This window comes from Triturus cristatus, chromosome 3_2 (genome assembly GCF_964204655.1).
Source record: "Triturus cristatus chromosome 3_2, aTriCri1.1, whole genome shotgun sequence".
Lineage (NCBI taxonomy): Eukaryota > Metazoa > Chordata > Amphibia > Caudata > Salamandridae > Triturus > Triturus cristatus.
In genome coordinates this window covers 791,738,377-791,754,885 of record NC_140584.1, presented here as the reverse complement: position 1 = coordinate 791,754,885, position 16,509 = coordinate 791,738,377, and the positions used below count along the sequence as shown (strand labels likewise).

The window sequence follows — 16,509 nt, the reverse complement described above, 5'->3', positions numbered from 1 at the left end:
TTTTGAACTCTAGATGCTGGTTTTCTGACTCTGATGGTGTCATGGGCTCTGCTAACCTGACCTAGGGCCTGTGCTCTGATTAACAGTACATGTTAATTAGGTATAATAATTACACGTCGTACTGACAACGTACCTGTTAGTCTCTAGAGGCATGTATGTTTAGAGGCCCAGTAGACTTATTGTACTTAAGTGTGCCCTACTGTGGTGCCTGCTGTCATTTTAAAAGCCAGCCCTGCCTTGCAGGCTTCTTTTAAAGTCAAATTATATGCAATTCGACTTTGGATTTAAAGTTACGTCCAAAGACTCAAACAACCTTATTTTTACATATGCGCCAATCCTAAGGTCTCCCCTAACTGCCCCAGGGGTAGGGTGCCTTGTAATTATAAGCAGGAACATTATAAAAGATGTTTTATATGCCCTGGTGAGAGGGAAAAACTGTCAATTTTGTTATTCCCCATTGTAATGCATTGGCTCCATACGCTAACATAGGAATATTTTATTTAAGAATAACTATTGATAGAAAGGACCTAAAAATATAATTCAGTGACTCAAATTGATAATTATGATATATCCAACAACTTTCCACTGTTGGATTTATAATATCTATTACAGAAAATAAGTTATAGAACTTTATTTTCTGTACGCCAAAATCAAGCCTTCCATCTGCCCTCTCCTGATTTCCTAGCCTCTGCCAGGCTGAGTCAAGCTGTCTTAGCCTGCTAGAGAGAAAAAGGATTTTCAATGGGAGGAGAACTGAAACTGTAGAAGCAGTAGGCAGGATGAGGGTAGGGTGGCCAATCTGGTTTTCAAAGGGAGAATGCCACTTTGGAACAGCACAGGCTATACCCTGAGCCACAGAGGAGCCCTTGTAATTAGATTAGGGGAAGGGCTGGGAGGGGAGTGTTAGGGAAATTTAGCCACACCAGTGGGATGGTTTAACTTGATCTAACCCTTCAAGGTACATTTTCTCTATCTTGGACTTTGGAAGAATAGTGCTTTCTGGGGCAAGACTATGTCGCCCTTAGGAGCAATTGGTCACAGGTTCCCCTTTGCTTGATGCCCAGGATGACTGAATAAATATGGCAGAGTTGCCAAGCAACTCAGATCTGCTGCCTGAAACTACAAGGAGAAAGAGGACTGCCCTGTTGGAAACCTGACCTGCACTCTGAAGAACTGTGCCTGCTGCACATTCTAGGACTACAGCCCTAAGGACTTTGCCTTGCTTAAAGAGGATTAAGGAGTGGACTCCCAGCAAGCTGTAGGTTAACAGAGCACACCTCCATCATCTCCCCCAAGAAGTCCCCATCCTGGATTGCGTCCAGTGGACTTTGAAGGATTTGGCCAGGTGCATTGTATGAATTGTAGACCCAACATCCTAAGGACCATCTCAGAGATTCTAGACCCCTGTATTTGTGGTTTGGACACTTTGAAACCTCAAGGAGACCTTCTGGAAGATAATCCAGAAGTTTGGTGAATTTTGGGAACTTTGTAGCAAAAAGCTCCATAGGTGACATGCTCGACGTTGTGAGTTAATCCATCGACCTCGTACCGTGACCCAGCCTGGATTTCAGGTTCATCCCGCTGAAAGCTCTGGAGCTCCAGACTTCTAGAATTTCACTGAGGCCACACAGAAACCAAGCTGACAATGTTGGCGCAAATCCGGCCTGAAGAGGAGCCTCGCTCAACGTTCAGACAAAAAGCTCCAGCAAAATGACTAAATGCAAAGGTAAAATGTTGACCTAGGCCTCCTGCTTAGTGAATCGGTCCAGGGCTCCATCGTGGCTGGCCTCAAACTTTGACTTTGTCCCCGTCAAGCATGACCACATGTCCCAAGTTGGCGCTACAGGTTTTAAAACACTAGAAAGTGTTTGTCCTTTAAAAATTCATATATTTGGGTCCCTACATGGATTTTTGTCGTTTGTCGAATATGACCTATTTTTATAGATTGGTGTTGGATTTATATTATGTGTTGTGTCTAACTTAATGAATGTATTATTGTTTTTAAATTCTTTACACACCTGTCTCCTAAGTTACGCCTGCCTGCCCGTTGCCAGCTACCAAAGGTTGAGCAAAAGAATAATTCATTGCGACCTTGACTGAACCTTTTATTGTGTTTGTAGCCTATTACTAGTGGTAATTCCCTACTTCTCACTACCAATAAACCAGTTTCCAACATTTGGTATTCAGTGGTGAGGATACGTACTTGTGTTTAATTTACTCCATAGAGTAAATTAATTTAAGATCTTTAAAAATCCTCTAAAGTGGCTTAGAACAAAACTTTTGATTTTTTAATTTTTTTAATTTGGACTGAACTGATTTTTAATCCATCTTTTTGATTTTACTAAATTTGTTCTATTTCTGTTTGTAAAGTTTTTGTGACCCAAAACTAGGGATACATGGAGCTAGATCTCGCTAGTCTGAACAAAATCACAGTGGCTGAGCTTAGGGTTCAGTGTAGGTCTAGGGGGCTACCTGCTGCTAATAGGATTAGAAAGGCAGAGATGGTTATGTCACTTAAGGCCTGGGCAGAGATAGATCTGGGAAATGAAGGGGAGGGGGAAAATGGCCCCTCCAACAAACTCCAGGAGGAGGATGATGACAACTTGTCTTTTGCTTCTAGCAGTGGGTACAGGCACTCAGCTAATGGGAGAAGGGTAGACTCCTCCGCAAGGGTGTCCCTTGGAGAAAGAGAGCTCGAGGTTTAACTCACTTTCTTGGCAATAGTGGGGAAGACATTAGACCTAGCTATGGAGAGATGGGCATCGAAGGAAGAGAGAAGAAATGGTGGCAGCAATGAAGAGGAAGATAATGAGATGTGCGGGGATGGTGGGTTGGCTCCCAGGCTTCCCAAGGGAATAGTTCCCATATATGTTGAGGGGGACAACAGTGATAAGTGGCTGCCTTCATTTGAAAGGGCCTTGACATGAGAAGGGTCCCCTGTAAATATTGGGGTTCACGCCTTCATTAATGGTAACCAGGTAAGTACCTATGAGGGGTTCAACAATTTGTTCATGCTCGTTGCCAGCTACTAGGGGCTGCACAAAACAACACGTACTGGCAAAGCCAATCATTCTGCCATTGGCCACTAGCCTTTTAGCTTTGTCAGAGTTTATTTTGTTATGTTATGGTTTTTGCAATACTTTATCATTAGAGAGGCTTCTGGGCCCTGATCAATCTGAAAAATAATTGGCTACAAACAAAAAATATTTTTGGGCCCTAGTAGTCACTGGCACTTAGGGGACCACTTAAAGAACAAATGCCTTCACTCAAACTGAAGTTAGCCAATGGCTGAAGTGGGCTCACCCACTGCCCAAAGCTGTATTCAGTAATTAGCAGAAGAAAAATGTGAATGATATAATAACAAACCAATGAACGGAGAGGGCGGGCTGAAAAGCCCTTTAGTAAATATATTATAAATATAATTTGAGTAAAATCGAAAAATCCTTGACTAAAGGCAAACCTAAAAACAAGCAATGGCTAAGTCAATTTGTCTGGCCTCGGCCACTAACCTTTTGACTTTGGCAATTCTTGTTTTGTTCTGTCATAGTTTTTGCAAAACAATATTGCTGGTGAAGCTGTCTAGGTCTCACCAAACAAAAAACAAACATTTGCCTAAAGCCAAAAATATTTTTGGTTCTCAAAAAAGCACAAATTACCATAGTGGCATTGAGGGGAACTGCACAGCATGCAGCAACTGACGGTGGTTTGGTAGCCGGGTCTGGATTCCGTAGTGGACTAACGTGGCCACTGTAAGGGCCTGTGTTTTACCTCATGGTCACAGTTTCAATCCTGGCGGGTCCACTCTGCCTTTCATCTTTCTGATGTTGATAAATTGAGTTGGGTAACAATAAAAGATCTGTTATTCAGCTCCAAGATACCCTAGGGTGAACGTGTGCCTTACAAATACATGTTATGTAAGCCAATGGATGCAGTGGGATGACCCATTGTCCCATGATGCATTCTGGAGCTAGTGGAAGAAAAATGTAAATGATACAACAACAAACTACGGGATGAAGTTTGTCTGAAAACCTCAATAGCTACTATTTTATACATACAATTTTTCATAAAATCAAAGGTGTTAGCTAAAACCAGACATAAAAAAGCAAATTGATCTGGCGTTGGCTGCCAGTCGCTTGCCTTTGCTAATTCTTTTTTAGATGTTTTTGTAAATCTTTATTACAAATAAAGTGAGTGAAAAGACATAAATATAGAGACTTGCAAAGACAGATACAAAGACTTGTATAGATAGACAGTGCTGCATAACTAGATGTAAGATAGATAGATAGATAGATAGATAGATAGATAGATAGATAGATAGATAGATAGATAGATAGATAGATAGATAGATAGATAGATAGATAGATAGATAGATAGATAGATAGAAAGATAGATAGATTATAAAACTGGAATAAATGGCAAAGCTTCAATTAGTAATGTAGTAGGTAAATGACTAACTAAGCACAGCATACAAGAGCACTGAAAGCAAACTAGAAAGCCATTTGAGCAGTACATGCAGACTGAACTGGTTTAAAAGTATAACTGAAGTTCCCAATTAAAATAGGTACCAGCATAACATAAAAGATAGTGGTTGTAAAAGCACTTGCTTGTGTATATCTTTATACCAAGCAGTTTCAAATGGAAACAATCTGGGCTGTATCACAGACACAACGCATTTTCCTTGTTTGCGCCCTATATACCTTTTCAAAGGTGCACCTGGCACAAACAAAGACAATGTGCTGTATTAGGATGAATGAGGTGGCCCCAGGGCATCCGCGAACTTGCGCAGCCCTGGGAACAGCACATTCATGTGAAAAATCAAAGTTAAATGTTCTAATATGACATTAGACACATTGAAGGTTACATACACCATTTTTTTTAATGATTTGTAAATCTTCATTTCCTTGTCCCGAATTTCTGCCGCAACCGTCTTTAAAGCTAAATCAACATCGTTGATAAAAAGAGTAAAAAGTAGGGGGGCAAGCACACACCCTTGTCTAATACCACGCCTGATCTTAAACTTTGGAGTGCGCTCCCCACCCGGACAATAGCGGACACTAGTGCTTAAACTGGCATAAAGTCGTGCCAAGAAATAGACAATGCCCTCGGGTGCCCCCATTTCTAATAGTTTAGCCCATAAAATATTGTGGTCCACCATATCGAAGGCGCTACTCAAATCTGCAAAGCAGAGATAGAGGGATCCTTTCTTGGCCTTCGTATATTTCCCAATTAATAATTCGAGATTGAGACATTGTTCGATTGTCCCTCTACCCTTCCTAAAGCCATATTGGCAATTAGCCAAAATGTTGTTAGATTCAGCCCATTCTTCCAGCCTAACCAAAAGCACCCTGCTCATAATTTTCACTGAGGAGTCCAGGAGGGAAATTGGGCGATAGTTCTTCACATCCCCCCTGTCTCCCTTCTTGTAAATGGGGATAATAATGGATTCCTCCCAGGTGGGTGGAACACCATTACATACAGCAGCATTAAAAACGTTAGTTAACAACGGGCCCCATATCTCTGGTTCAGCTTTATACACATCGATGGGCACCCCTTCGGGCCCCTGGGCCTTCCCACCCCTACTAGAGGAGATACTACCCTGCACTTCGGCGATGGAGATGTCCAGAGGGACGACAGGCCAACCATCTTCGTGTACTCCCCTAGATCTACCCGAATCAAAGATCAAAGAGAAATGGGTAACACAGTTCTCCACACTAACGTTGGCCGTCAGTTCAGGCATTTTATCATCCTTTAAAAACGGACAATTAACTGTCGCCCAAAATAAAGAGGAATCCGAAGTTAAGGCTGCCTGATCTAATTTATCCCAAGCCTCTTGCCTTAATTCTGTTTTCCTACATTTAACTGCTGCCTGGTAGGTTGCTCTAAGTTCCCTGATCACAATTTTATCCCTATTCTTGGCTGCTAATGCTGCTTTAAGCCCCTTGAGCGCAGTGGTGCATGCATGGTCAAACCACCCCCTTAGTTGGAGTTTCCTACCCTTTGAAAATTTGGTGAAATTGCTGTCTATAATAAGATTAATATTGATAAAATTACACACGATTTCATCCGTTACTTCCTCACTCTCTAAAATAGTAGTGATTTCAGTTAGACAATTTTTAACGATGGAGTTTGACATAATATCCGCTTTATCCCCTTTCCATCTAATTCTGATTCCATTCGGTCGATGTGGCTCAATATTGGCAATGGTACAAATTTTGGAACCCTGTTGCTCCTTCCAGAGTATAGCCTCGATAGTAATACAGTTGTGATCACTGAGTAAATTATCCACAACCACAGGGGCCATAAACAATGGACTGATGCTAGAAGACATGCAAATAAAATCGATCACTGTATTAGCATTCCTTCCTGTGAAAGTGGGGATAATTACTCCAGAGGTATTTTCCAAATTAACCAATATTTCCATATCGTAAGTTGTCAAAATTTTGTTCAATGAATCGCCATAGGAATTGTGGGGGAAGTGAGGGACGCCATCCCCAAAACAATTAGTAAAGCCACAGACCCTTTGAGCTGCAAGGGGACACGCAGCTGTGTTAACATTCCCCACCCAAATGAGATCAAAGTTGATATCAAACTTTGTTATAATGTCATCCAAAGCGGTCTCCAAAGCGAACGCTACCTGATGTCTAGAACTATCAAAAATATTATTATAAAAGTTAATTAAAAGGATATTTCTACCCTGCTCCTGATAAAGCCATAAAATCTGGGAATGGGCCCCAACCAATACATGTTTCTTGACAGTGATAGGTACTTCCACTGAAATGAAAACCAGGAGCCCACCCTTTTTCCCTGCCCGATGGTGAGGCCACAGCTGGTAGATGATAAGAAACAAAACCGTTGTAATTAATTGGGTCCGTACACCATGTTTCCTGAAAACAAATTATGTTAAAAGCATTGATGAACTCTAGCCATCCCAAACAGGCATCCTTTGATAAGAGTCCCGCGACATTCCAGCTGGCAATCGAACAGGTACTTTTGCTGGGAGTATTGGATAAAGGTATTGGACTAATATGGCCGTGAGATACATAATTAGAGGACGATTCCCCACCCTGGCCATCAACATAGACCTGCCTTACATTGTTGCGGCATCTGGACACATCGTTGGGGTTAGCTAAGGGGCTGCCGTTACCTCTAGGGTCTACAATGTCTGGTACCCTCGAAATTGCATCACCCCCCCCCCCCCTCCTCCCATGGAAACAACTGCATCCACTGGTTTTGTCAGAGCTGATTGCAGTCAATCATTGCAATCAAGCCCACTCAAAGACTGGAATCGATTAGACGTGGTGACGTTAAAGCCAGGGTACAGGTTCATATCTCTATCCCTTATCCCAACAAGTTCAGCATTAGGCCGGTTGTTTAAATGCCTATAAAAGTACCCTAGGGCACGAAGAGATATCCCTTGGTCCCGGGACCCGGGAAGAGAGTGAAGATGCTCTTATCAGAACGGTGGAGGCGAGATGTGGATTTCTGAAATTGACAACTATGCAATCGCCACCACAGTTCTTACGCGAGCTACCTATCCAATTGGTCCTTCTAGTGCTTAATATATCATCTGCTAAAGCTACTGGGAAACCGCACTCCCAGTGCAACCAATCCACAGTCTTATTCTTCAATGAGGCATGAGATTCTCTATGGCTATTATTACGTCCTGTCTCACTTACAGGGGGGACGTTGGTTAGGACTGCCACGAAAGGAGCACAGGCTGGAGGTAAATCGAGCCGAGGGATAATGTGGCTTTTGGCACTATGTCCTGCCTGAGTTCCTGGGGCTGGGTTACAAGAGGACTTGTTTTGCCCCAAGATCAGCGGGGTATTGGTGCAATAGTTATCTCCTCGCAAGGTCCCCCGGAGGATGACTTAGATAGATTAGTCGTGGACGTTGGTATAACCTCATTGGAAGTCTGCGGGGGGACTTTGCTACTTCCTAAATCCTTATCCTTTTCTTGGGGTCTTATACTAGCATTAATATGTGATTCCAACAGACCTGCCAGTCTAGCCACTTCATCAGTAATCATATCAAGTTTGATCAGTAAAGGTTTAACACGCAGATCAAACTTAGCATTTATAGTGCTGATTAAAAGGTCGAGTTGCTTACTGTCTAGAGTGACCGGGGTACTGACCGATACAACATTGGGGTCACGAACAATGCTAGTTAATAAGGGGTCTGCTCTCTTGTTAGGTCGACTCCCCCCCCGCTTTAGTTGAACATTCTTACTATTATTCCGGCAGGAACAAAGTAGTCTCTGTGATCTCGGGGCCGTCGGGCATGGAATCAGTGGATCTGGGGAGTCAGCCTGGCTAGATACTACATCAGTGGGGGCCCCAGATGTTAAATTAACGGAACTAGCTTGGTCTAAAGGTACCACCAAGATAGAACTGTCCATGTTGTTAGACTGATTACTAACGTCCTGATAGGGAATGGGCAAGGGGGTAGAAGAATTTGGTGTTAAGGAGATCAGATCAATGGGCCCCGGCCGCCCCAAGGACTTTCTTCGTTCTTGGTTAATCTTATCTACCATCTTAACTAGGTAATTGTCCATGGTCGCTATCACAGGGGTGGTTTTGGCTTTGGACATGGTGTAATAACCTTAATGGCTCTTGGTCAGGTTTATCAACACAAAGGCAATAGGTAGCCCCTGACGTACAACACGGACCCACTACCCTCCTTTGCAATTGAATTCCCACTGGATATCGCTACATAAACAACACGCTGGGAGGGAACAGTGAATAACACCTAATATGACAACCTAAGTATGAGAGCACCTTGAAGCGACACGTATTGTCCACAGCCCCCTCCAGCCCCCTCCTGTCCCGGACTGTCACAGACTGTCCGCCCTTTGTCCGGGCTTCGTCCGGGCGTCCCGCTCGCGTCCCGTGCAGCGGCAGACAAAGGGTAATATAGGGGTGTGAAACAATAGGCGGGTAGGCGGGCCGCAGCGCAGCTGATGCCACGCACGGACTCCTGGTCTCTGGAGTCCCGTGCACCGGCCTTTCCCCACCAGCAGCAGCACCAATTCACTCCCCACAGCTCCTCCAGGTCGGGCAGCACCTCTGATAGTTCAAAGGCCCCTGTAGACGAAGCGGGACCTGTGCCAGCGGGTTCCGCGAGCTTATTTAACGAGGTAGTGGGCGGGTGGGCGGGCTGCAGCGCAGCTGATGCCACGCACGGACTCCTGGTCTCTGGAGTCCCGTGCACCGGCCTTTCCCCACCCGCAGCAGCACCAATTCACTCCCCACAGCTCCTCCAGGTCGGGCAGCACCTCTGATAGTTCAAATGCCCCTGTAGACGAAGCGGGACCCGCGCCAGCCGGTTCCGCGAGCTTATTTAACGAGGTAGTGGGCGGGTGGCCGGGCCACAGCGCAGCTGATGCCACGCACGGACTCCTGGTCTCTGGAGTCCCGTGCACCGGCCTTTCCCCACCAGCAGCAGCACCAATTCACTCCCCACAGCTCCTCCAGATCGGGCAGCATCTCTGATAGTTCAAATGCCCCTGTAAACGAAGTGGGACCCGCGCCAGCGGGTTCCGCGAGCTTATTTAACGAGGTAGTGGGCGGCTGGGCGGGCCGCAGCGCAGCTGATGCCACGCACGGACTCCTGGTCTCTGGAGTCCCGTGCACCGGCCTTTCCCCACCAGCAGCAGCACCAATTCACTCCCCACAGCTCCTCCAGGTCGGGCAGCACCCCTGATAGTTCAAATGCCCCTGTAGACGAAGCGGGACCCGCGCCAGCGGGTTCCGCACGCTTATTAGTGGGCGGGTGGGCGGGCCACAGCGCAGCTGATGCCACGCACGGACTCCTGGTCTCTGGAGTCCCGTGCACCGGCCTTTCCCCACCAGCAGCAGCACCAATTCACTCCCCACAGCTCCTCCAGGTCGGGCAGCACCTCTGATAGTTTAAATGCCCCTGTAGACGAAGCAGGACCATTTTTTTTTAATGATTTGTAAATCTTCATTTCCTTGTCCCGAATTTCTGCAGATAATTATGTAGCACCTGTTGGTAGAATGTTGTACAATGATTTATGAATGACATTTGAAATTGTATAAGTAAAACATTTGTTTTGGTAAATTGTTTGAAATACCTGCTCCCCCTAATTTGTTTCATAGGTGGAAATGTATTGAAAGGGACATATTAACCGAGTAACATAAGAGCAGTCAGTACCTGCTCCGAAAATATTTTGTGCAAATGGCCCATCGATTGGTGCCATGCTCAACCTGGCAAATTAATCAGTGAAAATGTGCGGTCCCGCAAGATTCTTCGAGAGGGGGATGGCGAGGTAGGACAGGATAGGTGGGATGGGTGGGAGGTTGACAGGGGTGGGGTTTGGGGAAAGGAAGAGGTCATCCTTTACCTGGCTCACACCTCGTGCCACCAGGATTGGGAAGATTTGGGGGATTAGTTATTTCACTTTATCAGGCAAGGGTTTACTATAGGCCTGCGTTGCGTACCCACGGGATGGCCGGGGGAGCCGAACTCCTCATGCCTGGTGTTGGACCGGGCCGGGTGAACGGGGGGGGGGGCATGCTGGGTGGAGTTGCACGTTGCTTTCCCGCAAGGTAAGGCCAATGTCAGAGCGGGGATGCAGCACGTTGCCCGCAGCACCATACAGGAGGAAGCCTGCTGGAAGGCAGCAGTGCTGTGCTGCTTCTGCTTTGCGGGCCGCGCTGAGAAGCGGCTCGCTGGTTTTTAACGCGTGGTTGGGGGGACAGGGCCTATATCAGAGTGCAGAAGCGCACCAGAGATGACTGGGGCAGGTCTACACGAAGGCCACTGCTGGTGGCTGGGGACAAGGGCTAGTGAAAACCTGTCATTGACCGAAAACCCAAAGCAGATGAAGCACAGTTGGTTTGAGGTGGGGTGTAGGTGGAGGGGGTACAGTTCGGGAACCATTAAGGCAAGTGTAGCAGCAACTTCGGGAGAGGCAGCGCAGGGGCAGGGCTTATTGTTTTGAAAAAGCCAGGTCTGGTGGAGTGGTGTACTAATGTGTCCACTATAGGGGCCTGTGTTTTACCTCATGGCCACAGGTTCAAATCCCAGCGGGTCCACTCAGCCTTCCATCCTAAAGAATGATGTAAATAAAATGTTATTTAGCGCGAGAGGCCTATGGGTGAATGTGCACTTTATAAATACACGTTATGTTATGTTTTGGGGGCCACAGATGGGCAAGCTGGGATGGGGAGAGGTCAGGCGGCAATTGGCAGGGATGGAACCTTGCAGCACGGCCACATGAGCAGCGCTGAATGGTTGAGGACGCAGAGGATCAAAGTGAGAGGCTCTGTAAGGGGAGAGATGGGGGCGCTGAACTAGTAGGGTAGGTTACGAGGGCGATGGGATAGTTTGGCACACAGAAAGGCAGTGCAGTCATGATACATACCAGTAGGGTGGGTGATGGGTATGGGTGCCAGGAGAAGGTCAAGGGGGAGCAAGGTTTTCAGGGGTCAGTGCGGCTTGTGGACCTGGTACTTGAGGGACCTGCAGCGCTGGAGCAGCAAGGGTGGGATGTGGAGCGACAATGCAAGTGGGTGAGGCTGGCAGCCAGTTGGAGACACCAACGGGGCACACAACGGTCTCTAAACGTTAGTCTGAAGTACTACAGGGGTCTGCTGCAGCCTTCGCTACATCGCAGGATCGGACAGACGAGCCGCTGCCCGGCATGATGTGTGCAACTGCATCAAGGCGCAGGATGAATGAGGTTTATGTGCAGAGGGGATGCATGGGAATGGGATTATGAGAACCGTAGTGAGAAAGGTGCATTGCGTGATGACATGGAGGTGAGGTCTATGGTGGTGCATGGTGTGAAGTGAGGTGAAGCAATGGCCTTTTTGTTGGTGTTTTAAAGACATCAAGGGCGGACTCTGGTGACAATGCTGGGTGGCAGCAGGAGGCATGCAATGGAAGTTGCAAGGTGAGCTGGGAAACCAGGACGGTTGCCCTCAGGTAAGAGGGATTGGTAGTCAGCATGAAATAATAATAAGCTGGCTAGTGGGAGAGCACCATGGTGTAAGTCAGTCGGGGTGGGCGATGGGGTAAGTGAGGGTGCAGGGGTACAAAAGAAGGCAACAGACACAATGGATGGACGGATGCTGGATTGTCAAAGATCACAAGGGAATGAGGGGCCTACCAGGATACCATGAATGTGGCAAAAGAGGGAGCTCTGGTGACGAAGACAGGGGAGGCCATAGGCACCAACTACCAATATGGGCCTGGCGATGCCTCTGGGGTAGCATGTTTTCAGATAACTAGAACTGAATGCAGGAGGATGTTAAGGTACAACTTTTTGCATCGGGGCATTAAGGCCCAATTAGGGTCTAAGGAGGAAGAATGGGGATTAGCGCAACAGCCCTGGGTGCTCATTATTATGGAGCACTGGAAGTCAGCTTTCGTAATAACGGTGGCATTTACTGTCAGCAGTAGGTGATAGGGCAATTGCCTTATGTAAATACATGGATATAATACAGGACGCGCAGATGTACTGTGGGTGCTATGCCTGTCTTGGTTCCGATAAGGAATGTAGGGCCAGTGTAACTCTTAGAGGTATAGGTTTTATGAATTATGGAGCCAATGGATGTCTGTGACACAGTCTACCGTCTCGGCTCTCACGGGAGTGGCCTTCCTATTACTTATTTGACCTTTCAGCCCGCCCTGCCTCACACGGGATGAGTGGTACAGAAAAGGTCCCGAACACTAATGAGTGCGCAAGCTGGGACTACAACACAGTTTGTTCATGACACCCATGCAGCTTCACACATGAGGGTTCTAAATGCGGAGGTAGATACACGTTACAGTGTTTCACGCTGGCAAGCCCCTCTGCGAGATTGAGTGTGGCCTGGGGTAAGGACCCCCAGGTCATACTGGACACAATGGCTCCTATGTCAAGTAGGCTGGAAAACCAATTGTCATGGCAAGTGCTATTAGCCTGACAGGTGAGACGGCTTTGTGACTGAAGTGGGAATTGCAGGAAGGCATCCAAGTTGGTTATCAAGGGACCAAGTATAAGAGGTGGGCTGACAATTTGTGGTCAGCCTTAGTAGCACCTGGGGTAGTGTCTGCCAAACTGCGTGAAGAGATTGCAGATGGTGGGGAGTGTGGGTCCTTCCCATGACTAGCTGTTGACTGACGTCATCATATCGCCTTTCGGTGTGGTTCCCAAGAAGTAATTAGGGGAATTGCATTTGACCCACCATTTATCCTGGTTGGAAGGGAGTTCAGTGAATGACTTCATTGTGTCAGAGGATCCTGTAGTGACCTGGGGCAGGGCACTAGGACCCTGCAGTGGACCATGGGGACCCCAGGGTAACTGGACCTCACATCCGGTCAAGGGTGTGGGGAGGGGACACTAGACGGGACGAGGGAGCGTGGGCAGGGGTGATCACAAGCAGCTCTGAGCAGAAGTACAAAAAAGGAAAGAGATAACCCCTACCTGTGTCCTGCGTCTTTGCCTCACTGGAGCATGCCGGTTCTCGAAGCGGGATTTGTGCAAAGGATACCATCAGCTAGAACTAGATCACCAGTCCAGGTACATCAAAACATTCTCCACACATCTGGGCCTGTTCAGATATAAGCGACTAAGCTTCGGAATCTCGTTGGCAGCAGAGATATTCCAGGAAACAATACGGCAAGTGATAAGGCCAGTGCAGAACAGCTTCAATTACAGTGATGACATTTTGGTATTTGGAAAAACAGACAAAGAGCATGACGCAGCGTTGCGTCAAGTGTGCACACAACTGGAGCAAGCAGGCCTAACATTAAATGGAGAGAAATGTGAGCTGGGGAGAGGGGAACTAGTGTTCTTCGGGCACATTTTCTCCAAACAAGGGATGAGGCCAGATCCCAGCAAGGTTGAAACACTGAAGAACGCAAATCCTCCGACGGACGTTGCGGAAGTAAGATAATTCCTGGGCCTCGCTAGCTACTGTGCGCGGTACATACAGGACTTCGCCACAGTGAGCACACCACTAAGAGAACTGACTAAACAAGGGCAGAAGTTCGTCTGGTCACAGGAATGTCACAAGGCATTCGAAGAAATAAGACAAGCAGTGATGAAGGTGGAACATCTGGCCTACTTCAACCCGCTACTATGCACTGAACTGACTGTCGATGCCAGCCCATTAGGACTAGGAGCAATTCTAGCGCAGCATTTGCCAGGGAGAGACTCACAGAGGAAAATTGTTGCGTATGCAAGCAAAAGCTTAACAGACATTGAAAAAGCATACTCGCAACCAGAGAAGGAGAGCTTAGCAGTGGTATTCGCATGTGAACACTACCACATGTTTATTTACGGAAAATCATTCACAATAATAACTGATCATCAGGCGCTAGTGACGATCTACGGCAACTCATCAGCTAAAATGCCACCCCGGATTGAACGCTGGGGCATAAGACTGATGGACTATGATTTCACGATTGTGCACAAGCCAGGGAAAGAACACAATGCGGCAGACTACATGTCGAGACACCCATTACCGCAGGTCCATGAGACGACATCAGTGGCAGAAGAATACCTCAACTTCATACTGAAACAAAACACCCCAGCGCCAATAACACTACTAGAGCTAGCAAAGGAGAGCAAGGGTGATACCACGCTGCAAACAGCAGTGGACATAACGAGAAAGCAGAGATGGAAGCACGTCAACAACAATTGCATCTGGGGAACAGGAGTATGCAAAGAAGAAGTGCTAGCTCTCAAGAAGATCCATGAGGACCTGTCCGAAACAGACACAGGGATAATGATGAGAGGGACGAGAATCGTGATACCAAGCTCACTTCGGAGGCAACTGGTCAATATGGCTCATGAGTCACACGAGGCATGGTAGCCACCAAGAAACTACTAAGAGAGAAAGTATGGTTCCCTGGCCTGGATTGCATGGTAGAAGAAACTATAGCGACATGCCACCTCTGTCAAGTGATAGGACCACTGGCTAAGCATGAGCCACTACAAATGTCGGATCTTCCAAGAGAGGTATGGACAACATTAGCAGCTGATTTCTTTGTGCCCCTAGACACAGGCAACTACCTGCTTGTTGTCATCGGCGAATACTCACGGTTCCCGATAGTATGACAGGTCTCATCAACATCAGCCACAGCAACACTACCGATATTGGATGACATCTTTGCAGCATGGGGCTCACAAGAAACACTAAAAATAGACAATGGCCCTCCATTCTCAGGAGAAGAGTTCCGCAGATTCATGGTCTATCTAGGGATAAACCACAGGAAGATAACACCGCTATGGCTTCAAGCGAATGGAATGGTGGAGAGGTTCATGGGGAACATCAAAAAGGCAGTTCAAAGGGTAAAGATAGCACAGATATCACTTAGTCAAGCGCTTCTGCCAAGTACTACGTGATTACAGAAACACACCCCACAACTCCACAGGAAGGTGCCCAGCAGAGCTAGTACTGGGAAGAACGAGTCGGACGAGGCTACCGCAAATAGACCACAGCAGCATTGCAGATAGGGACAGGGAGGCGAAAGAAAAAATGAAAAGATATGCAGACGGCAAGCGACACGCCATCCCGTCAAACATAAAGGAAGGAGACACGGTAGTTGTGCATCAACGACAAAAAAGAAAATCTGACAGCATGTTCTCCAAAGACCCGCTAACACTAACAAGAGTGAAGGGCCCAATGATCACGGCAGAGTCAGAGCATCAGAGGATAACAAGAAACAGCTCACACTTCAAAGGATTACAGGAGAAGGGAAAGGAGAAGATGACACGGAAACATCAGAACAAGAAAAGCAGGAGCACAACAAGGAAGAAACAAGAAAGAGAGAGGGACTAGAGGAAGAGCAACAGACGGAGGCCGGCCCGTGAAGACCATGCAGACGCCCAAAGAGACTAATAGAAGAAATGTAGTGATGGGGAGCATACTGAACTATGCCATGATAGACCTGCATCTATCACCTACTCACACATCTGTGTATTGTCACTTTTCTCGTCATTCTTTGTGACACAAGGGGGAGATGTAGTGACCTGGGGCAGGGCACTATGACCCTGCAGTGGACCATGGGGACCCCAGGGTAACTGGACACCACATCCGGTCAATGGTGTGGGGAGGGGACACTAGAGAGGATGAGGGAGCGTGGACAGAGGTGATAACAAGCAGCTCTGAGCAGAAGTACAATAAAGGAAAGAGATAACCCCTATCTGTGTCCTGCGTCTTTGTGGGATCGTGGGGACACGACAGATACGAGAGTTATGTATGATTTTGTGGACAAGGTTATCCTGTGGTTGGATTGTGTGGAGAGGGGTGAGAACTGGTAAAGTGTGATTTACAGTTGTGTAGTGTAGTTCCTATATCCCTGATAAGCTCTGTGCATTGGAATAATATATACTATAGATTTGACATAGGACTGAGGTCAGTATGTCTGTATCGAGTACATTAAACTTAATTACTTGATTGTGCCAGCTAATTCAGAGGTCAATAGAAACTTCTCGAATATACAAGAAAGGATTCGTTTCTGAAAACCGCATAAACGTGACATCTTTGTTTCCCT

At 46.9% G+C, this 16,509-nt stretch overlaps 1 protein-coding gene across 2 annotated transcripts in view; it reads right to left on the bottom strand.

Annotated features, from left to right (window-relative positions):
* ADAM23 (ADAM metallopeptidase domain 23) overlaps positions 1–16,509 on the bottom strand; it is a 731,894-nt gene that overhangs the window by 425,506 nt on the left and 289,879 nt on the right. The window lies entirely within an intron of this gene.